Here is a 14,700-nt window from a genome sequence, read left to right as displayed (position 1 = left end):
CCTGCCAGCTGACAAGATGATAATCAGTCAAAGGTTAGACTTGACCTTAGAGGTCTTTTCCAACTTAAATGATTCTGCGATTCACAGCCAAAAAAATCCTTTCTCAAATGACAGGATACTTGAGGAAAGCATGTCAGCTGAACTCCTCTGGCCGATACATCAACATTTACTGGAATCCTTGTTCTCTTCAACTGGTTTATCATTCACCTTTAATGATTTGTCTGAAGATTGCTCAGTGCTATACCAGCCATAAAGATTCTTCAGGTTATCTTATGCCCTGCAGGCCCTGTCATTATCCACTCTCCTGATTCCAAATTACATTAGGAACGTCATATTTTGGCCCAAGTAAATGAATTGTTCATGAAACATTTTACCTCAAGAATTGCTGCATTCAAAATCCTGTGCCAAACTGACAATTGTAGCAGGCTATTGTGAGTACACTGATAGGATAAGTACTGTATTGTTCTCTTCTCCAAATCTTCATGAATGCAAACCCAAAATCTGACATACTTCCAGCGTCACAGTTTGAGTCCCTGAACAGATTGTTACTCTCAGAAGTGAAATCAAATACAGTAAATTGAAAGCACTTCTGACTCCCTCTTACCCTGAGGCACAAAAACGACAAGTGTGCACCTGCAGTGGGAGGCACTGATCACTCCATTTTTTTCAGTTTTGCTTTTTGAAATGCCTTCTGCCTTTTCTCCCATGTCTCATCAGCCAAAAAATCTGAAGATTATTTTATGCTATTTAATAGCATTCAGTGGATAAAGATGACCTTATGGCAGGAGGGAAGGCTGATAAACTGTCTCTTTCCACAAGTGAAAATTTCTTTCCTGAACAGTGGCCTCTATTATTTTTAAGGTGTAGAATGATGAAGGCACATCCTCCTGTGAATTACTTATTTCATACCATGAGACATGCTGAAATAAAACCTTTTTGTTTTTGAGAGCCTGAAATTCAGAGGGGAACATTATGCAAAAGCCCCCAAACTGCCTTTTGTTTCCCCAGCAATCATGTCACTCCAGTAACAGATTCTCGGTGTGATGGTGAATGAGTTGTTACGTATTTAGGTTATGTGCTGCAAGAAGGAGGAAGGGCCATATGGAGCCTCACGACAGCCAGCTCCTATGAGGTTACTTCAGCTCGGCTGTTGAATTGGTGGTACACATATCAACTGACAGGACGGCACAGTAGGATAATGCAAGACATTATGCCTTCTTCTGGACTGCTGCATGGTTTAGGTTTTACACACCTGGAGATGTTTTACCTAGTCACTTTAGTGTTTTAAAACCATTTGAGAGAACTGTGTTCTCAATACAACAGGTGAAAATGCCGTAAGAAGCACAACTCACATTATCACAATTACATTCTGTAGTTCTGATTCCAGACGTGCCTGCAAAACATCCCCTCTGATCCAGGGAGCAACCTTTGGGTATAAACCACTTTTATCAGGCAAGGGCAAAGGCAAAGGGTTTCCCTTACCATTTCTCAAACAGTTGCAGCAGCAGATTAAGAGTCCTAGGAAAAATTTAAATCCTGTAGGCTAAGAAGAGGAATATGCTCTGCTTTCTCTTTAAATTAGTCCTTTAAAACACTGTTGCTGAGTATGGGACCACAGCATACTGTACATTTGAAAGTCATTTACACAGAAACGGAGCTGGCACCACTATAGGAGCACCAACTACAAAAGAGTGTGTGTGCTGCAACACTTAACGCACTTATCATTTCTCTCAACATAGATATTTGTTATTGTATTTGTATGCCCAAGAATTTCAAATATTTAATCAAATTGCCTTGGTTTTATAAATACAGAATACCAAGACTTTTCTGCACTCATGACTTCCTGTCAGTGGGCAGATTAGAAACAAGAGTTACACCAGATGGCCAAGGTCATCACACGAGGAGAAAATACCCGTTGTGCCGGGGCATATCAGAGATCTTTCTCTGTCTGCTCCCTGGCAGTAGCCATCTGTGGGTGCCTAGGGAGAATTTAAGGACATCATACAGTGATGCTTTGACAGAACACTTTGACAGAATACTTTATCACTTAAGTGCAGTTGTCTTCCTTCACAACTGTCTTTCATATTTGATTCTAAGAATTCGCCGAGTCTCATTTGTGAGCCATGAAAGCTTTAGCATACACAGTGTCTTTGTGTGAGGGGCTTCACAGATGATCTGGTTTTGGCTGGAGTAGAGTTGCTTTTCTTAACAGCAGCTTGCATGGGCCTGTGACTTGGATTTTTGATAAAAACTGTGTTGATAAAATGGAGATATTTTCATTATTGCTGAGCAGCGTTTACACAGCATCAAGGCCTTTTCTGCTCTTCACCCCATGCCATCAGAGAGCAGGCTGGGCATGCAGAAGGACAGCTGACCCCAACTGACCACAGGCACACACCACACCATATGGTGTCATGCTCAGCATACAAAGCTGGGGGAAGGTTAACCAGGGAAGGCCACAGCTTCAGGCTGTGCATTTCTCCACAGAAGCCGACAGGAGGGGATTAGGAACACAGCAATTTGGATTTCTGAGCTCAGTGTGCTTGCACTCAGTGACCTGGCTCAGCCTTTGCTCAGCCGCACCGCCAACACACAGACCTGTCCCACAACTGAACCATGCCAAGTCATGTCCAAAGCTGTCTGTTTCCTACCTATCCACACCTACAGATGTGCTTTCACTTACTGGCTGGGGACACTGGAAGCTCTTTCATTTTAATCGCCTTGCTGAATTCACTAAGGCAGGGAGCAAGGCTCTGTCTGGTCTCATCACATACCGAGTATTATACTTAGCACACAGAGAGCAGCAATAACACCAGGGTAATTAATTACCTAAGGTACTCCAGCTCCCAGAAACACAGTAAAAAATTAATACAATTTAACTTTACAACTAACACAACAAATTAAAATAGAGAAATAAACCCTTTTTTTTTTGGTTCACTAGACAGGACATAAACTCTCCTGTGAACAGGCCTGATAAGTGGAATTTCCCTTTAGGGCATTACTGATGAAAAATGACAAGTGTAATATTTCTATCTAGCACTTTGCTGAGATTCTGTCAGCAAATTCCAAAACCTTGCAGTTCCAAACTACTCTAAAGAAAATTTCATCCTTAAATTCTCTTAGGAGATCCTTCCTTTCCAAAGTATGTTGGGGTTCTGACATTATGGTGTCATCCCTGGAAATGCTTTAAAACCTCCAAGGTATTGCTCCTCCCCAGGAGACCAAGTCTGGTTCATAAAAAATAAGATTTTGATCTCATAGGTACATAAATATGCTGTGCAAGCATTATGCTGAAATGCAGAGAATTTTTCAGCTGAACTGAGATTTTGTGCCATAAAGAACCAATGTTTCTATCCATCTAAACCCTCTGCCTATTTATAGTTCCAATCACCATGGCATCCAGTCACAACAAATGGAAAAAACCCCACAAAACTCCTCTTCATTTGTTAGTCGTCATTATCAGCACGTACGAGCCATCAGATCCTGCTTGCACTGCTCATGCAGTACCCTCTACAGCTCCCAGGGTGCTGCATCTGCAGTCTGAACGTGTAGTACTCACTTCAAACTAGAGACAACATGCAATGCTGAATGCTTAAATGCTTTCTCCACTGGAAGTTTTTTTTCAATAATTATCTTTTGAGGTGGAACTCCACTGGAAGCTTGCATAGACAAAAGGCTAAAAAGGGACTTCTTTGTCAGTGACCTATTAACATCTATTAATATATGTCTTAGTATGCATTTCTTAAGTCTTACACTGTCTGGGTATGAAGGCATCAGTTCATCTCAAATGGACTAAAAATCCATCACCCTGGATTCTGCATCACTATAACTTGTTAGAACTGCAGCTGAGGCAGCATTCCCTTCTGGTATGCACAATATCATAATGATTTACATTGATTTCTTCAGACAGAGGATCAAGCTTGCAGAAGACTTGCTTCTTCTACCACAGCTGAGTATGTGGGGGTGCAGATTTAGTTTGCCTAAATCAAATCAAGGATGGATTCTATGTGTTTGAAGCTCAGCTCAGGCTCAAGAGCCAGTTTAAGTCACTTACTTTCCATTGCAACCTAACAGAGTACCTAAATTAGTTAGCTCATTCCACCATTCTAACCCAGCTTATGATTCTATGGTACTCCCCTGGCACCAAGTTGGGGATCAAGATATCCCTGGCCATCCCGAGGGATACGTGGGGATACAGGCACCCAGGCTAGGCCCCCCCAGAGAAACCTGAGAGCAGCGTTCCAGCAGGTGTGGGTTGGTGATCCCATGGTGCTGCTCCCTGGGAAGCAGAAGGTTGCAGTCCCATGTTGCTGGGGGCAGATAATGGTGACAGTGTGAGGCAGGTTCTCCTCTGTTCATGCCACAGTCCCTAGTGCCCCAAACTCCCCCTTTAGTGCCTTGTAACTTGGACACTTAAATCAAGCACACTGATTTATGCTATCTGTGGTTAAATCTATTATGTGTGTAGGTTTCTTTAATTTATAAATAAGGCTGCAGTCAAGTAAATGGTATTCCTTGTGTGCTGCTTCACTTATCAAATCTGCTATAATGTCTTTTCTGAGCTCATTACAGTTTAGTCCCTTCAGACTTATGCCAGCCTAGGATGGGTATGCAATTGCTCACATTTGAGAAGAAAAAGAAAGCCAGAAAGAAAAGAGTAAAAAGAGAAAGTGCAAGGAATCAATGAGCCAAAGATATATCGCTGGGTTAATTTAAGATCAAGATTTAGCTTAAAGCATAGTTCATGGCAAAACAAAACTAACTGCAGTTCATTATTCTGAGCACAAGGAAAACAGCAACCTAGGACATTGTAATGTATGCCAGGTTCCCTCCTATTGTCAGAGTAGCCATGGGGTAACATACATTCCCCCAAAATATATGCAAGGCACTGTTTGCAATGGAGCATCACAGGCTTCAGGACAGGCTGCAGCCACCAGCAGCAGACAGGAGCAAGAGGTTGGAGAGAGGCAAAGTAGTGGGAACATCTGAACTGCCAGCACCTCAAACAACAGTGCTGAATGGTGATCTAATTCTAAGAAAAAAACTTTACATGAAGTCCCATGCATATGTGGCAAGTTCAGAGCTGCCCTGTGATAATTCATGACTACCATGCACTGTCTTTCCTCCAGCAGACTCTGTGTGAACATGTTGGTTCATGTCAATGGGGAGACATGGAGAAAGAGCCAGAACAATAAAAATAGCTCTGGCAGCCACCTCTGTGAAGGTTCAGAAAAGCAAATACTAGGAAAAAAGTTCAGAGAGCAACTTTCTCTTTAAACATCTCTCATCTTTTAAAAACAAGGCTTTCTCCTCAAGGTCTACAAAACCTACCATGGTCCTAGAAAAGGTGAGGTAACTGATGAGCTGTGACTACTACTGGTTATCAAAGGATCACAACCATTTCACTCCCACTGTAAGCTTTCTCCCACATGTGCATTAGTTACTTCACCTCTTGCTGTAAACTCCAGTCTTAATTAATTTTGGGTGAACCACATTGCTTTTTGTATTTCCTGGGGTTCTTCAGTGAGGATGGGTTTTGGTGCTTCTTCATCATCTTCCTTGTTCTTCAGTGTTCAGTACCTCAGTATCGTTTGGCCATAAACTATCATTCCTGTGCTGATGCCCTCCACTACTGTGCCTCTGGTGTACAGAGCTGATGCAGCTTCTTGGGCTTACACCAGGTATAGGCTTTCTTACTCTTTCCAACCGGAAAGACAGCAATCCAATGTTTCTTCCTAGTCTTGTTCTCTACTTCCAAGTAGAGAACTGGGGGTGATGCATTTGTGTTAGTGGTGGTATGCTTGCTTACACTGTCCCCAGCAGTAACTAAAATCCTGAGTGCAACTTTAAGTTGCCTTTACACTGTAGAGTAGTAAACTACCACTAAATGGATCATTTCTTTTTTCATTGAAAAATGGAAAGTGCAAGATAAAGAATGCTGTGCTTAAACACCCTCTTCATCTCTGGAGTCTTGGAGAAATTTGGTATGATCTCTCCGTGTTGTCTTCCCTGCCTGACTTCCTATTAAATGTTTAAAGACTAATACACCTGCATGTGTTGTTTTACATCAAGTCTCCTTCTTTTCTTTTCTTTTCTTCCTCTGGTCCTTCTGATCTGCCAGTGCACCGTACCATTTCTCACTTATCTCCTTCTACAATGGCATCCCACACTTTTTGTAGCTAAATTATGTCTGGCAGATTATTGAACCCCTTGACCCCAGGGAGCCAAGATTGGCTGTGAAGATACATGTAAAAACTGCAGCCATGAGCCAGTGGAGAATTAAGCTGGTAACAAAGTAAAACACTGGATGGAAGACACTTAATGAAGTAAGACATAAGCTAATACAGTTAGTGAAGCAGAATGGTGACAAAGAATTGTCCTTCAGGATCCAATTGTCCTAGTGGAGGATTTTAGCAAGTTACTGAGAAAGAAATCTGGTTTGAACATATTAAGGTTATCACTGAGTGACAAGACAGGAAAATGACTATTAGACCATATGGTCTCTGAGCCAGGAAAATATCACAGAAGCATGTGTGCCTGACCCATCACAAATGACTGACTAATCATAAGCCAAGGATCATGCTGGAAGGAACCTCTTGGCCATTAACTCCCTCCCCGTGGTCCTGTAAGAGGCACCAAACCCATACAAAAAAATTAAACATGCAGCATAATTACACTTTTACTGTGCTTTCCAGCTCCTCAAATAGATTTCAAACAGGGGTGCTGACAATTTAGGCAAATCACTGTTTGCTACACTGTCAAGAACCTACATTAGCCATTATCAGTTAGTTATGTATGGATTGTTTCTCCCAAAATGTTTTCCTTCCTTCCTTCCTTCCTTCCTTCCGAATTCCGAATTCCTTCCTTCCTTCCGAATTCCTTCCTTCCTTCCGAATTCCTTCCGAATTCCTTCCGAATTCCTTCCAAATTCCTTCCTTCCTTCCTAATTCCTTGCTTCTGAATTCCTTCCTTCTGAATTCCTCCCTTCCTCCCTCCCTCCCTCCCTCCCTCTCTCTCTCCCTCCTTCCTCTCTCTCTCTCTCATTCCCTCTCTTCCTCCCTTCTCTCTCTCCTTTCCTACTTCCCTCCCTTCTTTCCTCATGATACCTTAGTGCTAAGCCATCCTCACACCAGGATGATCTTATATTTTGAATATTAGCTTCAGGAAGCTCAGTTTGAACTGCAGTGAAGTCTGTATAATTCAGGCAACCATGTCTCATCACTTAAGCCACTCACTTGCAGTTGCATCAGGGAAAAGCTCACCTATGCCTGACTTTTTCTTCTGATTCCTAGAAGTCACTCATTGTTACGGTGGGATCTCCTGCAACATGCATTAGACAGCAAGGCCCATGGAAAGAAATAGGGACCGATTCTTGATAGATGTTTCAGAGATCTTTATTCTCCAGCCACACGGCCAGGGGGACTGCTGAAGAACTCAGCAATCACGGGACAATCAGGGTCCTGCCTGGGCAGGAGAACACAAAATAACCAATGGGGAACAAGACTGACCAGGGAGTAGGAAAACCCCATAGGCCGTGCCTCTACTCCAGGGTCCCCTCCCACCGGACCCCAGGGCAGGGGGGAGGAACCCCAACACTTCACCCTTTTGTTTTAACTAAAAGAGATTTAAAACTTAACATTGAAAACAACTGGATAAACATAAGATAACGAGAACAGTTTCAAAAGAAAACAAGCCACCCTCTTGAGTCTCTCAACGTCTTAGGGCTGGCAGAAGAGAGACAGGACTCTCCGAGCATGCTTTGTGGGGAAACTGAGACAGGAGAGGGTTTCTTCCATTTGTACCTGTTGGAAATCTAAACAACAACAGTTAATTCTTTCTCCACTTTTGTCATCCCCCACTCAGTATTGGAAAGGGATTTTTGGGAAGACAGTTGGTAAAGGCATGGTTTTGTGAGGAAAACCATGGGTGGAAAAACGAATTAGGAATACACTGGGGATAACAGGATATAGGATAAAAGGGAAAGGTAGGATTAGGAAAGGGAGACTGTAGGGGTTGCTTATAATGGGGATGTTGTCTGAGATAACTACGATTTGCAGCATGTATACTGCCTTTCACAGAAACACCACCAGGCCCAGTAACATTTGCTTCTTGCAGGCCTTTCCTTCCTTGAATAATCTTAAACCCTACCATTTCTCCATCTCCTAAGCTTGGGATATATTTTTGGGGGTTATTCTTCATAATGGTGGTATGATGAACAAGTATGTCTTCCTGGTTGTCACATCTCGGTATAAAACCATAATTTTGTTTGACATTATATCATTTTACTATTCCTAAAACCTTAGCTACGATAATATTTTCTTTTTTCCGTGTTGGTGCTGGTTTTTGTCTTGCTGTGTTCTTGATTTCACTTTTGCTTTTGCTCGCTCCTGTGTTGGGGCTGCTGGAGGTGCCAGGGCTGCCAGAGCTGCCCGTGTCTGTGTGCTCTCACCACAGACTCTCGACTTCTCGGGGTCGCATTCGGAGCCATGCAGGCTGGGCCGGGCTGCGCCACTCAGCTCCTTGCGCACCGCTGCTGCCGCTGCCTCTGATCACAGCTGAGCTGCCGCTGCCTGGCGTCGCACTCACATCTCAGCCAGGCCCCAGCATGGCAGCCCCACCGTGCCCTGCAAATAACTCCATTCTGGCGCGCATTTCGGCTGGACACGGCTCCACTCCACCACCATTGCCGTCACCCACGCGCCGCCCCTCTCGGTCAGGCGTTCATAGGGCTCGCTCCACCACACACTGCACAGGGCCAGGCAGGCACCGCCGAGTCGCGCTGCTCCCGCTGCGCCTCGCTCTGCTGCCGACACCACAGCTCGTGCTGGCCTGCCTGCATGCAGGAACAGCCTCACCGCCACCCACAGTGCACTCGACGCATGTGGCCGAGGTCACACGGTCCCTGAGGCACGTTTCCCTTCACAAGGACACAGCTGATACTGTTCAACAGTCTCAATAATTAAATAATATTCATGGAAATATTCTTCCATTGGCATATATTTTGACTCAGAAATTAACTGCGTCCAAACATTCTTCCAAAAGTCTCTGGTAAGAATCAAGTCCCAAGAAACGTAGAAAAAGTTTTTAAACAACCGTGCCAGGAAGCGCTTCAGTTCTTTTTGAGCCTGAATTAAGCTAAAATTTACATGTCGCTGTTAAATAATCTTTTCAAGTTCAAGATAAATGTCCCTTTGTAGCTCGGACAGCCAGGAGTCTTTCCACAGCTCCTCCATAGTTTATGGAACAGCAAAACAAAAGCAAGAAGAGAGATCCAGAAAGTTTCTTTACTCACAGATTTTTGGGGATCTTCAAAATCCTGATTGTCTCATAGTCGCTGTCTCCAGTTATGTTGCCCACATTCTCTACCATCTGTTGCAGTGGGGTCTCCTGCAACATCCGCAGACAGCGAAGCCCATGGAAAGAAATAGGGACCGATTCTTGATAGATGTTTCAGAGATCTTTATTCTCCAGCCACGTGGCCAGGGGACTGCCGAAGAACTGAGCAATCACAGGACAACCAGGGTCCTCCCTGGGCAGGGGAACACAAAATAACCAATGGGGAACAAGACTGACCAGGGAGTAGGAAAACCCTGTAGACCGTGCCTCTACTCCAGGGTCCCCTCCCACCGGACCCCAGGGCAGGGGGGGAGGAACCCCAACAACTCATGATCAAATTAATGTTACTCTGAATCACCTTTCATTAATATTGTTTACTCTTCTAAGGCTACTTAGAGATAAACTGCAAATCTGCTGATACTGGTTTTTAAGCTATCTAGATCCTTTATTTCTGCAATGGTTATTCACATAGCAATGACATCATGTTTCTGCAGAATATTTTCTAAATCCTGTCTTCCAAACAAATCTCAAGAGACCATCTTGTGTACAGAGGTCTTAGATGACACTGCAACTCCAGTTTGACATAAAGCATCTCACAACTAACCTGTCATAAAGCATCTCACAACTAACCTGTCATTATAGCAAAATTAACATCCATAATTACGAAATATGGATTTATGACCATTTTTTAGAACAGGAGAGCACAGTGTATTTTCTAAAAGAACCAATTTTCAGGATCATTTTTTAAGTAGTATTTGACAAAGGTAGTGATTAGCTTAAACAGGCACTTGTTACTCCATCACATATAAAAATCTTCACCAGTTTTGCAGCTCTACATATTTCCTTCTCTTGCCAGCCTTTGAGGGTAGAGTAAGGAATGAATTTGGTTTTTACCAGAAGTCAAAATCAAAGGAATATTTTCAAAGGTATATTCATTATTTCTTCAGGGGCAATATCAGCAAAAGATCTTTTCTCTGTCTTGTTCACTGTTCAAAAAATGGCAATTTCTGAGAACAACAAAGAAAGAAAGTTTTGGGTATTGCATTGCATTTAACAGAGAAGTACAGAGTTGAGAATTGAATTCTTCTTCTTCTCTAGTAAAGTTTAGCCTATAAATCAAGCCAGTACAGTGCAGTGTATGGCCAGAACAGGAAAATTTTTAAAAGACAACCTGTCCAAATCACTAAGATATATATCCATGATATGCCCAAAATGCTCACTGCATTAAAGTGGTTTGCAAATGGCACACGGTTAGGATAAGGATAGCAATCTTGCTGACAGATTTTCACACATATGTGTAAAATATGTGTGTATGCAAACATCCATACACAAAAACTGGCTAAAATCCAGGCTTGCAAAAGCTTTTTTTGCCCCTGAACTGATTTGTTCTTTGGTATGCAGGTTTATAGATAGAGAGCTTTATTATAAATCTGTGTTAGTGTTTGGAAAATATCCCCCAGAATTTAAAATCACAATTAGCTCTGAATTAAGCATCTCAGTAATGACTAAAATCCTTTCTTCCACTTCACAAAGTTATCTAAATTCCTCTGAAAATTCAAGGAGCAGCTTGTTTATTTTTAGCCAACCTTTCTTGTGTATAACGAAACGCTAATAATTTTGCAGCATTTCAATTGGTGTGCTAAATTGGTATGGTAATACACTTTGTATTCTTTGAACTTCATCATGATAGAGCATATTAAGCTCTCATAAGGAAGCTGAGAGATGAGCCCTCAAGCATGCTGTGGATAGAGAAGTCTTCATGAGGAACATAAACATCTGACTCAGAGGAATGCTTGTGTCACTGATTTTATAGGAAGAGATGCTGCTGTAGAGAAGGCAGACATATGGGACCAAGGCAATACAGCACAGATACAACAGGGGCAGAGAAGGAAGCAAGAAATAAATGTCAGAAAAGCAGAGGCCATTCAGCTGCAGTCCCAAACTGACAGGGAGAGAGAGAGGGAGAGGTGTGACGTGCATATGCAAGAAGCAAACAAAATTTCACAACAGCACAGCCTTAAAAAACCCACTACGAATGATGGACTTAAAATTATGGGGTCAGAAAATTCATTTCAGGAAGTGTGGCACCCCTTTTCCCCTTTTCAAAGGCAATGCTGGTGTGAAGCTGGGTATGGCTTTGAGTATACTGAGATGGAGAATCTAGCAGATGCCATGCTGTTTGTTCAGATTTGGGATGTAGCATAGACCTGCACACAAGGGTAATTCAGCCGCAAAGCAGCAGCTAAACGTTCAGGAGAAAAGTAATCTGTGCTAATCTACTATCACCAGTAGTGCTGGTATAAGAAAGACTCAGGAGGGGCAGCTACACCCAAGGAAACAATAAGGAACTATGGAAAAATTATTACAATGGATACGTTTGTTAAGGGACAGAACTTGGAAAAGACTATTCCTGCATATATGCCTTGCATTGAGTCCTTTCTAAGTCTGTGTGATCCTGTCGCAAGCAAAGGGCATGAATAAATTGGTTTTTTTCCCTGTTGCTAGCTGGTTTCAGTAAAGTCAAACTAAAGAACCAGCAGTTTTCAGCACAGTATGTGACAGAATGCATAAATCAAAACAAAATTCTATCCAGAGGCCATGACGCATGTATCTATCATATTGCTCTGTAACTGAGTCCAACCCAACTCACCATTATGCCACCAAAAGGAATCCAAGGTTAAATGCTGGTGACTGGTTTCTGCTAGGAGTGGGACGTAAACAGGGTAAAAAGGAGGAAGTGGTGACTGGAACAGTGTCAGAATGATACCGTTTACAAACTCAGTAGGCTCTTTGCAATTCGTGGGACAGATTGATGTCCACCCCACTAGTGATCCTGAAATCTGAAAAGGGAATGCATGTCATGCTGCTTAGCGTGCCAGGAAGGGCTGTGTGGGTTAGAGGGACTGCTGTTCCTCAGGTCACACCTTCATCTGTGGCTTCTATTCTGTGACTTTATTGCTGTTGATTTTTAGATTTTTTTATAGGTATAATGGCACTACTGTTTTGCAAGGTCCTCTCATATTGAAAATAAAGCACTGTATTACTACATGCTGCCAGGAAAAAGTGCCTCTATCATACACAAAGGAACAGCAAAACAAAAAAAACCACCCCAGAAATGTAAATTCCTGGGAGAGAGAGGAAGTGGAAACACTGCATAAATGTATCAATGCTTCCTCTCTTTCAGTGGTATGAAAAAGATTCTCAAAGCAAAACTGGCAACTCTGCCAGAAAGAGAAGTGTTTATTCCAATAAATCTGACATGCTCAGAAAACATAAAGCCTGTTGATTGCACAAGTCACTCCTCCCATACCTGTAGCAATGTGTTGCTGTCATGACTTGGTCTCTGCTTCCAGCATATTTCCCATTTCTCTACATATAGTTGATATTCATTCCCACTCATTCAGTAAAATTACTCTTGCCGCTGCTGTTGTGTGCTTTGTCTGTTTGCTTGTGTTCACTGTAGGGCTGGCACCTGTTGCCTCCATCTGAAGAGCTACTGATGTTTATGAATGAGCCAACACATACAGTAAGCAAGGCCCAGTGGAAAGCCCAGCAATATAAAATACAGAAAATACTGGTTTATTCTTCTCCTGCTTGTTTCGAGGTTAAATCACTTTGTTCTTCAACATCCCATCTGTAAAAAAAGGCTTATGAACTCACTAAGCTAGAACAATATGGTACTGTTGTTTTTGTGTGTGCCACATTTTCATGTGTGTTCGCTGCTGTAACATATTGACTTGCTGAAGCACCTAAACACTGTGGGTTTATCTGTTTAACAAAATTGTAATTTACAACAGTAAGCAGAAGTTCACTGGGAGAGGAAAGTGGTAGCATAGAGCGGCAGAGGTGGAAATAGATACCGACAAGGGCACACTGATACATGACAGCAGTGGGAGTGCATGTCATCCATCCTGGGTCTCTGGGCTCTGGGTCTCTGGTACGCTGCTGCAGTCAGCTGGTACAGCCCTTGGACATACATCAGTGCTGCTGCCCTAGAAGACACAGCCTAAATACTCAGGTGGCAAGACAATGACCTCAGTCTGTCCCTCTGCCTCATGCCTGTGTCTGTAGCTGGCACTCTATGGTCTTTTGCCTTCCACATGAAGGCAACATTGATGCGTGAAGAAAGAGGATTGCACAGGTACATGAGCTCTTCCCTGGACGCAGGTAGAGGTAAACTAGGTGATGCTGATTATCTCACCCCTCAATTACCCTCTCTTCCCCCCTAATCATCTTTTCTAAGCATTGTCTCTGTGACTGTGGCAGCAGGGTTGGCAAGTGAGGGAAAAAGAAAACCAAACAAGCAGAAATAGAGTAAGCAATGAGCAGGCAAGCATTTGTTTAGCAACAACATGGCATTCTGATTGCTGAGAAATTCTGCCAGGGTGGTAGGGTGCAAAGACACTTGAAGTGACAGAGCAGAAAGGATCCTCTTACTCACCTGCTTGCATTTGAATCTAACTAATTGAACTGAGTGTAGAGTGAATGTTGCTTCAGCTCTGCGCAGATCTGCTATTTTGGAAAAGCTCTAGCTCAAGATTTAAAAAAATTTTATTCAATTTTCTTTTTTTTTGATAATCACTCTTTACAAAATATGGGTATGTGGAGAGGCAGAAAGAACAGAATCTTAATTCTCTTACTTGCTGAGTCACTCCTTACAGTTTTAGCAGACGCTGCAATCAGTCTGTCTACTTTCAGCCCTATTATGTTTCTTGAGTGCTCTAAAATGATAAACAGGACATAATTAATTATTACATTCTTAATAATCACCATTAGCAGTATTTTCCACATGGTCAACTGTTGGGGTTTTAGTTTAGTCCTAGTTTTTTTCTGTTAAAGGAATTTTTCCTCCCCTATACATGTTGCTAAGGGAACAAATCGCTGATCATTGGATACTTAAGAAAACAAAGAGCTACCCACTGCGGGTGGGGTGTGCTTGGCTACTCCTTTGTTTCACCTGGGTGTGGGGTCAGTTCGCTCTCGGCGTTCTAGGAGGGAGAAGCTGCTGGTGTTTTTCGGCCGTTTTTCTTTCTGCGGAGAAAGATCCCAGGATCCATGGCCCGCCTTCCCTGCCCCGCTGGAGGCCGGGCTGTGGCCGCCCTGCCCCGCCGCTGCTTCGAGCCTTCGCTGCGTTGTGGCTGTGCCCAGCCTCCCTGCCCGACCTCCGGGGGGTTCCCTGTTTGGATTCACCTCATCTGTCCTCTGGGATTTGTGTTCAGCCTGCTGCTCCAGCCTGCTGCTCCAGCCTGCCGTTCCAGTCTGCTGTTCCTGAGGGTCTGGCTGGACACCGGGATCGGCTGCCCAGGGGTTTGTGAAGCCATCTGCCACTTCAAGGGAGGCTTCTGCCTTCCTTAGCAGACACCT

Source organism: Corvus kubaryi, unplaced genomic scaffold (assembly GCF_017639235.1).
Source record: "Corvus kubaryi isolate FWS band 111438036 unplaced genomic scaffold, C.kubaryi_AGA036_p1.0 split1-37296, whole genome shotgun sequence".
Taxonomy (NCBI): Eukaryota; Metazoa; Chordata; class Aves; order Passeriformes; family Corvidae; genus Corvus; species Corvus kubaryi.
This window is presented reverse-complemented; position numbering follows the sequence as displayed.